Consider the following 11,155-nt stretch of genomic DNA (forward strand, 5'->3'; position numbering starts at 1 on the left):
CAGAATATTTGCATGTGAGAAGAAAGATGAGGGCAGTGCCATTTCTGAAGGTGGGATGTGCTGTGAGATTCCAAGGATTGAACATTGTGGCATGGATATAATGGGTAGTGATTGGCTAGTGAGTAGGCTTAGAGCTAGATATAGGGAATGAAATAGACTCCCCATTTCACTCTCTGTGTAGTATAGTGTGTTTTTTAGCATGAGGATTGATGTTAATTTAACATTCAGTTTTAGGAATGATGTAAGAATATAAGTACCTCCTCGAGTGTCAGGGTTAGTGTTAGGGTTAGGGTTAGGATTAGGGTGAATGATAGCCTTGGAAATTCTCTACCTGGGTACTGGAGTGTGGGATTTGTAGTATCAGCATGAAATTTCACCTTAGGTTTAGCCACAGTGCAGGTTATCAAGTAACATGCTTTGGGAATTTAGGAATCAGGTTGTGGGTTAAGGTTAGGGTTAGGATTGGAGAGAGTGATACGGAAGGAATTCACATAGCAGATAATGTGCATGTGAGAAGGAAGGTGAGGGCAGTGACTTTTTTCAAGGTCGGATGTACAGTGGGTTTCCAAGTACCAGAACTTTGCGGTCTATATAAAATGGGTAGTGATTGGCTACCTAGTAGGGTTACACCTAGATTTAGGGGATGGAATAGGCTCCCCATTTCATTCCCTGTGTAGTGTCGTTTGTGGTTGAGGGTGAGGTTTGGTGTTAATTTGACGTTCAGTGTTAGAAATGATGTAGGAATATAAGTACCTTCTTGAGTGTCTGTGTCAGGGTTAGGGTTAGGGTTAGGATTAGGGTGAGAGATAGCCTTGGAATTTCTCTACCTGGGTATTGGGATGTGGGTTTCATAGTGTCAACATGAGAATTCGCCTTACGGTTCGCCACAGTGCAGGATTTCCAGTACAGTCCTATGGGAACTTAGGAAACACTTCTGGGTTACTATTAAGGTTAGGATTGGTGAGCATGATATGGAAGGAATTCACACACCAGATAATTGGCATGTGAGAAGGAAGGTGAGGGCAGTGACTTTTTTGAAGTTGGGATGTACCGTGGGTTTCCAAGGATTAAACATTGTGGCCTGGATATAATGGGTAGTGATTGTCTAGTGAGTAGGCTTAGAGCTAGATTTAGGGAACGGAATAAACTCCCCATTTCACTCTCTGTACAGTGTAGTGTGTTTTTGAGGGTGAGGGTTGATGTTAATTTAACTTTCAGTGTTAGGAATGATGAAGGAATATAAGTAACTCCTCGTGTGTCAGGGTTAGGGTTAGTGTAAGGGTTAGGATTAGGGTGAGTGATAGACTTGGAATTTCTCTATCTGGGTATTGGGTGTGGGTTTCATACTATCAGCATGAGATTTTGCCTTAGGGCTAGCCACAGTGCAGCATTTCAAGTACCGCCCTATGCGAATTTAGCAATCCCATCGGGGGTTAGTGTTAGGGTTGTGATTGGTTAGCATGATACAGAAGTAATTCACGTACCAGATAATTTATATGTGAGAACGAAGGTGAGGGCACTGCCTTTCTTGAAGGAGGGATGTACTGTGGCATTCCAAGGACCTGAAAATTGCAGTCTATATATAATGGGTACTGATTGGCTAGTGAGCAGGTTTAGAACTAGGCTTATGGGATGGAATAGACTCCCGATTTCACTCCTTGTGTAATATAATGTGTGTTTCAGGTTAAGGGTTTTTGTTAATTTGATGTTCAGTGTTAGGAATGATATAGGAATGTATCTACATCCTCGAGGTTCAGTGTTAGGGTTAGGGTTAGGGTTAGGATTAGGGTGAGTGATAGCCTTGTAATTTCTCTACCTGGATAATGGGGTGTGGGTTTCATACATAGTATCAGCATGAGATTTCGCCTTAGGGTTAGCCACAGTGCAGGATTTCAAGTACCGCACTATGGAAACTTAGGAATCAGGTTGTGAATTAGGGTTAGAGGTATCATTGGGGAGCATGATATGAAAGGAATTCACATACCAGATAACTTGCATTTGAGAAGGGAGGTGAGGGCAGTGACTTTTTTGAAGGTCAGATGCACTGTGGGTTTCCAAGGACAAGAACATCGGGATGTATTATATAATGGGTAGTGATTGGATTGCTGGTAGGGTTAGAGCTGGATTTAGGGGATGGAGTATGCACCCCTTTCACTCCCTGTGTAGGGTAGTGTGTGTTTGAGGTTGTGAGTTGGTGTTAATTTGACATTCATTGTTGAGAGTGTTGTAGGTATATAAGTGCCTTCTCCAGGGTTAATGTTAGACTTAGGGTTAGGGTTAGGATAAGAGGATTAGTCTTGGAATTTCTCTACCTGGGTATTGGGGTTTGGGTTTCATAGTTAGTATCAACGTGAGATTTTGCCTACTTATGTTGTAACATCTATCAGTACTTCATTAATTTGTCTTTATTCATTAATTTTATCAGTACATTTCAGGTGTAAAATATGCGGACATTGTTTATTGGGAATTTGGACCTTTACATGAATGTTAAATTAACATCAGTGCTCACCCTAAAAAACACACTACACTACACAGAGAGTGAAATGGGGCATTTATTCCATTCCCTAAATCTAGCTCTAAGCCTACTCACTAGACAATCACTATTATATTCAGGCCACAATGTTCAATCCCTGGAAACCCACAGTATATCTCAACTTCAAAAAAGTCACTGCCCTCACCTTCCTTCTCACAGGCCAATTATCTGGTATGTGAATTCCTTCCGTATCATGCTTACCAATGCTAACCTTATCCCTAACCCACAAGTGCTTCCTCAGTTCCCATAGGCCTGTACTTGAAATCCTGCACTGTGGCAAACTGAAAGGTTCAATCTCATGCTGATTCTAACTATCAAACCAACATCGCAATACCCAGGTAGAGAAATTCCAAGGCTATCACTCACCTTAGTCCTAATCCTAACCCTAAACCTAACACTGACACAGACCCTCGAGAAGGTACTTATATTCCTACATCATTCCTAAAACTAAAGATACGTACAATTAACACCAACACACAACCTCAGTCGCACACTACACTACACAGGGAGTGAAATGTGGAGCATACAACATCCCCTAAATCTAGCTCTAAACCTACTCACTAGCCAATCACTACCCAATATATTTACACGGCAATGTTCAGGTCCTTGAAAACTCACAGTACATCGTACCTTCAAAAAAGTCACTGCTCTCACCTTTCTTCTCACATGCAAATTATCTGGTATGTGAATTCCATCCATATCATGCTCACCAATCTTTAATGTAATCCAAATCCACAACCTGAATCCTAAATTCCCTTGGGGCAGTACTTGAAATGCTGCACTGTGCCTAGCCCTAAGGCAAAATCTCATGCTGATACTAACTATGAAACCCACATCGAAACACCCAGGTACAGAAATTCCAAGGCTATCCCTCACCCTAATCCTAACCCTAACCCTAACCCTAATCCTATCCCTGACCCTGGAGGAGGTAGATATATTCCTACATCTTTCCTAACAGTGACTGTCAAATTAACACAAACCCTTATCCTCATACACACATTACACTACACAGGGAGTCTATTCCATCCCCTAAATCTAGCTCTTATCCTACTCACTAGCCAATTACTACCAATTACATTCAGGCTGCAATATTCAGGTCCTTGGAAACCCACAGTTCATCCCACCTTCAAAAAAGTCACTGCCCCCACCTTCCTTCTCACATGCAAATTATCTGGTAAGTGAATTTCTTCCATATTATGAACACCACTCCTAACACTAACACTAACCCACAACCTGATTCCTAAGATCCCATAGGGCATTACTTGAAATCCTGCAGAGTGGCTAAACCTAATGTGAAATCTCCTGCTTATACTAACTATGAAACCCACACCCTAAGACCCAGGTAGAGAAATTCCAAGTCTATCACTCACCCTAATCCTAACCTTAACCCTAACCCTAACCGTGACACACTAGGATGTGCTTATATTCCTACATAATTCCTAACACTGAACATTAAATTAACATCAAACCTCACCCTCAAAAACACACTACAGTACAAAGAGAGTGAAATGGGGAGTCTACTCCATTCCCTAAATCTAGCTCTAAGCCTACTCACGAGACAATCACTACCCATTATATCCAGGCCTCAATGTTCAATCCTTGGAAACCCACGGTACATCCCAACTTCAAAAAAGTCACTGCCCTCACCTTCCTTCTCAAAGGCCAATTATCTGGTATTTGAATTCCTTCCATATCATGCTCACCAATCCTAACCTTATCCCTAACCCACAAGTGGTTCCTAAATTCCCATAGGGAGGTACTTGAAATGCTGCACTGTGGCTAACCGTAAGGCACAATCTCATGCTGACACTAACTATGAAACTCACATCCCAAAACCCAGATAGTGAAATTCCAAGGCTCTCACGCTAATCTTAAACCTAACCCTAATCAAACCGTGGCCCTCGAGAAGGTACTTATATTCCTACATCATTCCTAACACTGAACATCAAATTAACACCAACACTCACAGTCAACCACATACTACACCACACAGGGAATGAAATGGGGATCCTCTTCTGACCCCTAAATCTAGTTCTAAGCCTACTATGTAGCCAATCACTACCCATTTTATATAGACTCTAACGTTTAGGTCCTTGGAAAACCGCAGTACATCCCTCCTTCAAGAAAATCACTGCTCTCACCTTCCTTCTCACATGAAAATTTTCTGGTATGTGAAATCCTTCCATATCATGCTCACCAAACCTAACCCTAGTCCTAACCCACAACTTCATTCCTAAATTTGCATGGGGCAGTACTTGAAATCCTGCACTGTGATTAACCCTAAGGCAAAATCTCATGCTGATACTATGAAACCCACACCCCAAAACCCAGGTAGAGAAATTACAAGGCTATCACTCACCCTAATCCTAACCCCACAGCATGTTTTAATTATTACCAAAATAAAAATTTACAATATTTTTATCACCCTAAGAACACCACATACCTTTATCTAGACTCTTTATCTCCCTCATTTCCCTTAGTCCTACCCAGTCACTAAACTAATTTTCATCTTTATAGACTCTTCTTTTCTGGACCGTACCTCCTCCTGTGTCAGGGTTAGGGTTAGGGTTAATTTTAGGATTAGGGGGAGTGACAGCCTTGGAATTTCTCTACCTGGGTATTGGGGTGTGGGTTTCATAGTTAGTATTAGCATGAGATTTCCCCGTGGGGTTAGCCACAATGCAGGATTTCAAGTACTGCCCTATGGCAACTTAAGAATTAGGTTGTGGGTTAGGGATAGGGTTAAGATTGTTGAGCATGATACAGAAGGAATTCATGTACCAGGTAATATGCATGTGAAAAGGAAGGTGAGGGCAGTGACTTTCTTGAAGGTGGGATGTACTGTGAGTTTCCAAGGAGCTGAACATTGCAGTCTATATATAATGGGTAGTGTTTGGCTAGTGAGTAGGGTTAGAGCTAGGTTTTGTGGACGGAATAGACTCCCCATTTCACTCCCTGTGTAGTGTCATGTGTTTTTCAGGGTGAGGGTTTGCGTTAATTTGCCACTCAGCGTTAAGAAGGATGTAATATATTTACATCCTCCAGGGTCAGGGTTAAGGTTAGGGTTAGGATTAGGATGAGTGATAGCCTTGTAATTTCTCTATCTGGGTATTGGGTTATGGGTTTCATAGTATCAACATGAGATTTTGTCTTAGGGTTAGTCACAGTGCAGAATTTCAAGTACCATCCTATTGGAATTCTTATTGTTTTCCCCATTCCCCTGCCCTCCCTTCAATCCCTCCACCCCTCTCTATTTACAAAGACTTTGTTTCCATTTTTTCCTTTTCTCATATTTATTCTTTTTGCTTCTTTCCTTTCCCCTACTTTTCCCACTTCCCTGGAAGGAGAACTTCATTTATTTTTATGGTCAAATCATATTCCATTTTATGAATATATCGTATTTCATTTATTCAGTTAAACATCTGGAATTTTCCCACTTTTTTGAATATTTTAAATCATGCTGCCTTTGTGTAAGATTTTTGCATGGACATATCTTTTCATTTCTCTCAGGTACACACCTAAGAGTGGAATTAGTGTGTCAAATTATGACTGTATTTCACTGAAGAACAGCCAGATTATTTTCCAAACAGAGAACCTGTATCATTTTCCCATTCCCACCAATAGCATGTGAGGATTCTCATTTCTCAACATCTTGAACAACACTGGTTATTATCTGTCTTTTTATTACAGCCACCCTAATGGATGTGAACTAGTATCTCATTGTAATTTGAATTTACATTTCTCTGATAACAATGTTGCTCTGTTTATTGGACTTTTCTATATCTTCTTGGGAGAAATTCTTATTCAGATTCTTTGCTCATTTTAATTTTTGTTTATTTTTTGTTTGTTTGTTTTTTGCAGTAGCAGGAATCAAACTCAGGACTTTGCACTTGCAAGGCAGTTATGGTGCCACTGAGCTAAATTCCTGCCTCTTTGCCCATTTTTAAATTGGGTTACATAGCATTTTATTAATAACTTGCTATTGTTCTTTATATAGTTTAAATAAAAGTCCTTTATATGATTTGCAAATATTTTTGTTCATTCTGTGGGTTGCCTTTTCACGTTTTTGATGGTGACCTGTAAAGCACAAGTTCTAACATTTGATCAAATCCAATTTATCTATTTTTCCTTTTCCGTTAATGCTTGTGGTGCCATATCTAAAAAATCATTAACAAATCCAATGTCACAAAGGGTTTCTTGTTTCCCTTTATGAGTTTTATAGTCTTTTCTGTTACCTTTATGTCTTTGATCAGTTTCAAAGCTGTACAAGTGGATATCCAGATGCAAAGGAAAACAGTTGGAGCCCTGCCTACTGTATCCCTTTGCACATGTATATCCAGTTGTTACAGTACCATTAATTTCTTTTTGTTGTTGTTGTTCCTTGGATTGAACTCAGGTCCTTGTGCTTGTGAGGAAGGCAGTGGAACCATTGAGCTAAATCCCTGGCCTTACAGTACCATTAATTGAAAGAACTATGCTTTCTTCACTGAATTATGTTGGTATCCTTGTTGAAATCAATTAACTATAAATATGAGGATTTTCTTTCTTGATTCTCAATTCTATTCTGTTTAATTGGAGGTCTATCTTTATTTCAGTACCATTTTTCTGATTATTGTTACATCACAGTTTTCAAATGAAAAGGTCTTTCAATTTTTTTCTTTTTTCTTTTCAACATATCTTGGCTATTCTGTGTCCCTTGAATTTCCATATAAATCTTAGGATCATCTCACCAATTTTTACAAAGAAGCCAGTGAGATTCTAAGACAGATTCAATTAAATCTATAGATCAAATGGGGGAAGTATTGTCATATTAATAATATTAAACCTTCCAATCCAAGAATATATATCTTTATTTATATCTTGATTGTTTTTTGAGACATCTCACTATGTATCCTAGGCTGGCCCCAAACTCCTTAGCTCAAGTGGCCCTCCTGCTTTGACCTCCCGAGTAGCTGAGACTACAGCCATGTACTATTGTGCCTGGTAATATATGGTAGGCTTAATAAGTTTTGAGGCAAGACATCATGGCACATACCTGTAATCCCAGCATGCAGGAGGCAGAAGCAGGAGGATCATTGTAATCCAGCCTGGGCTATGCAGTGAGTTCAAGCCCAGCCTGAACCACATAGTGAGACCCTGTCTCAAAAAAAAAAAAAAAAACGAATTTAAGTTTTGTATGATTTTTGTATAATTTATTTCTAGATATTTTAATATTGTTGATGCTATTGTTTTCTTAATTTGATATTTTATTGGCTTGTGGTTACTGTATAGAAGTTCAATTTACTTTTGGGTTTTTTGTTTTGTTTTGTTTTGAGAGAGGGTCTCACTATGTAATTCAGGCTAGTTTTAAACTCACCATGTAGCCCAGGCTGGCCTTGAACTTGCAGCAATCTTCCTGCTTCAGTCTCCTGAAAACTGGGATTACAAGAATGTACCATCACGCCTGGTTTAAAATTTATTTTTTATATTAACATTATACCATCTGACTTTATTAATTTATCCTCTAAACTCATTTATTAATTCCAATAATTTTTAGTGGATTCCTTTAAATTTCTGTATACAAAATCATGTCATTGTCAATGTAGTTTTGCTTCTTTCTTTATATAAGGATGCACTCTTCAGGGCATAGTGGCACATGCCTGTAATCCCAGCACTCAGGAGGCTGAGGCAGGAGGATGGCCATGAGTTTGATGCCAGCCTGGGCCACATAGTGAGATTAAGCCCAGTCTGAACTACATAGTGAGACTTTGTCTCAGAAAACCAAAAAACAATATATATGTCTTGTATTTCTGTTGTCTTCTTTTCTGATTTTTAAATTTTAATGCAATGCAAGTAGATTAATAAAGAAAATACTAAAAAACACTTCTATAAAAAATAAAATTTCATAACAAAACAATTAAATAACAATGGCCAATATACTGTGTATCATGATCTTAAAAGATTAGAACTCCAGTACAATATTAACCAGAAGTAGTAACAATAGACGTGCTATTCTTTTTTCTATCCTTGGGGGGAAATATCAGTGGCTTATGACCTTTATTGTTTGCTCATATTCTATGCAAACTCTGGGTTGACTGTAAACCAGCTGCAAATGTGCTCAGGCCTTCTTAGTATTACTCCATAAACACAGATGTGCTTTAATCCTGGGACCAAACCTGAAGCCTTACCTGAGCTATACTTCTCTCTTAGCAGAGATCAAAAGCTAGAGCCCAAGCAAAGCCACATAATCTCCTTAAATCTCCACTTGGATATGTTGAATCTCGCACCGCATTCGTGCCAGTGGCCAAAGCTTTTCAGCTCAGCCTACAATCAATGAGAAGGGTGTCTCTACTCCTCCCACAATAGGCACAGTAAGTCATCTGGAAATGGGCAAGGATATATAATCCTCTTACAGGAAAGATGGGAAGAAATGCATCAACTCTTTTAAGTCTACTTACCATTACCTCTAAGAATTATAGAAATTAAGAAATTCAGTTAATTATCACAATATAAAAATGCAATGAAATCAGCAGTTCTTTTGTGAGCATGACCACACTTTAGAAATTGTCCCAGATTACACAGGATAGGATAAAATTTTGAAAATAAGAAAAAATGATGACTGCATGATTTGTCAAGTAGCATGTCAGCACATTTTCTAATAAAGCCTATCAATCACCTGGCTTTCTCAAAGTTCGTAACTTTGACTATCCATAACTAATTATTAGTTCCAGAAAGTTTTAGTCTTACAAAGTGAAAGGTTAATGTGTAGAAAACTACTAAGATGTGATTTACTTTGACAAGGATGAAGTGACACCTGATTCAGTAAATGATTCCCCCAAAAGTTTCAGTTCATTTCACAATAAAACATCAGCCAGAATTGAATCTAACTTAGTAATTTTAGGGCATTTTCCCTGAACAGATTACATGAGTCCCTGTTTTCCAGTTGATCTCTGAACCAACATTTTTGTGTTATCTGCTGGCTCTTTCATTAACTGAATAAAGCTTTGGCACATGCTATCAAATGACTGAGATTTGTGCTCTGGTCATCATCTACTCCAAGCCTTTTGCCCTGACTCCTCCTTCTTCTAATCACCCATACATCCTCTTTGCTCCCACAGCACCATATACATCTCCCATTGCAGCATTGTTCATGGAATTGCCTATTCATTTATTCCCCCCTTTACTAAACTGTGAGCAAGCTCTCTGAGAGACATTGCCTTCCCCTATTGTGGCTACTACAGCCAAGTTCATTACCTCCCATATGATCAATGTATGTAAAATGAAGGAAATCTAATTGTTACAGGGTGATGACAAATAACTAAATGAATAAAAGAATCAAGAAGACTTAGTCTCTAGAATAGATGAGGATCTGGGCATGGTGGCACACACCAGTACTCTCAGCACTTGGCAGGCTGAGGCAGGAGGATTGTTACAAGTTCGCAGCCAACAGGGGCTATATAGTGAGTTACAGACCAACATATACTATAGAGACCATTTCTCAAAAGATAAATCAAAACAGCCAGGGATTTAGCTCAGTGGTTCTGTCAGCTGCCTTGCAAGCACAAGGACCCAGGTTGGATCCCTGGTACTAAATAAATAAATAAATAAATAAATAAAACTTTTTAGCCAGCCGCCATTGCTCAAGCGCAGGGAGGAAGCCTGGGCCCCATCCACCGCAGGAAGGAGAGCCACGCCTGCTCCCGACCCAGCCGCCACCTCTCAAGCACCGGGAGGTAGGCTGGACCCCGATGCACCATGGGAAGGAGAGCCACGCCTGCTCCCGACCCAGCCGCCATAGCTCAAGCGCCAGGAGGAAGCCTGGGCCCGGATCCACAGCAGGAAGGGGAGTCACGCCTGCTCCCAACCCAGCTACCATAGCTCAAGCTCCAGGAGGTAGGCTGCGCCCCGATGCACCATGGAAAGGAGAGCCATGCCTGCTCTCGACCGAGCCGCCATAGCTCAAGCGCCAAGAGGAAGCCTGGGCCCCAATCCACCGCGGGAAGGAGAGCCACGCCTGCTCCCGACCCAGCCGCCATCGCTCCAACACTGGGAAGCAGCCTGGGCCCTGATCCACCATGGGAAGGAGAGCCATGCCTGCTCCCGACACAGCCGCCATCACTCAAGCGTGGAAGGTAGCCGCATGGGAGCCCCTGAACCCCCATACCCCCCCCGCATGCGCTCTCAGTCCTCCTGACTGTGCCAGTCTTTGGACCCACTCTGCAGAGGCAGAGGTGGTCATCAAGGGTACTTTTCTGAGTTCCCAACTTTGAACATCTTTAAAGAAAGGGCGTGGGAAACCTGTAATAGGATGTTGTGGAGTTTAACCATTCACAAGGTTGGGGAACTCAATCTGGGCCTTGCAGCCCGAGGTCAGTCAGCATCATGGGGTTCAGCCATCAACTAACTGAGATCAGGGGTCTTGCATCCACGCTCTGTCTGAGCCATTAAATGGTAAATACACTATATTGAAATTTTGTTCACTGCAGACATGTTCTGAACTGCTTCTGGATTTCAATTTAATTCAAATGATTTAAGGGTGATAGACTAGTGACTACTACCGGTGGTCAGTGTCAAAGTTGTGCTTGATCTTAATGTGTTGCTGATTGTATCGGTTGGGGTAAAGCATTGCGGTTGATTTGATGA

General features: G+C 40.7%; 1 pseudogene; it reads left to right on the forward strand.

The window, feature by feature from the left end:
• Positions 1 to 861: 861 nt before the first annotated feature.
• Positions 862 to 11,155, forward strand: part of LOC104855655 — a 30,063-nt pseudogene continuing 19,769 nt past the window's right edge.

Source organism: Fukomys damarensis, unplaced genomic scaffold (genome assembly GCF_012274545.1).
Source record: "Fukomys damarensis isolate Sample0158 unplaced genomic scaffold, DMR_v1.0_HiC HiC_scaffold_39, whole genome shotgun sequence".
Lineage (NCBI taxonomy): Eukaryota > Metazoa > Chordata > Mammalia > Rodentia > Bathyergidae > Fukomys > Fukomys damarensis.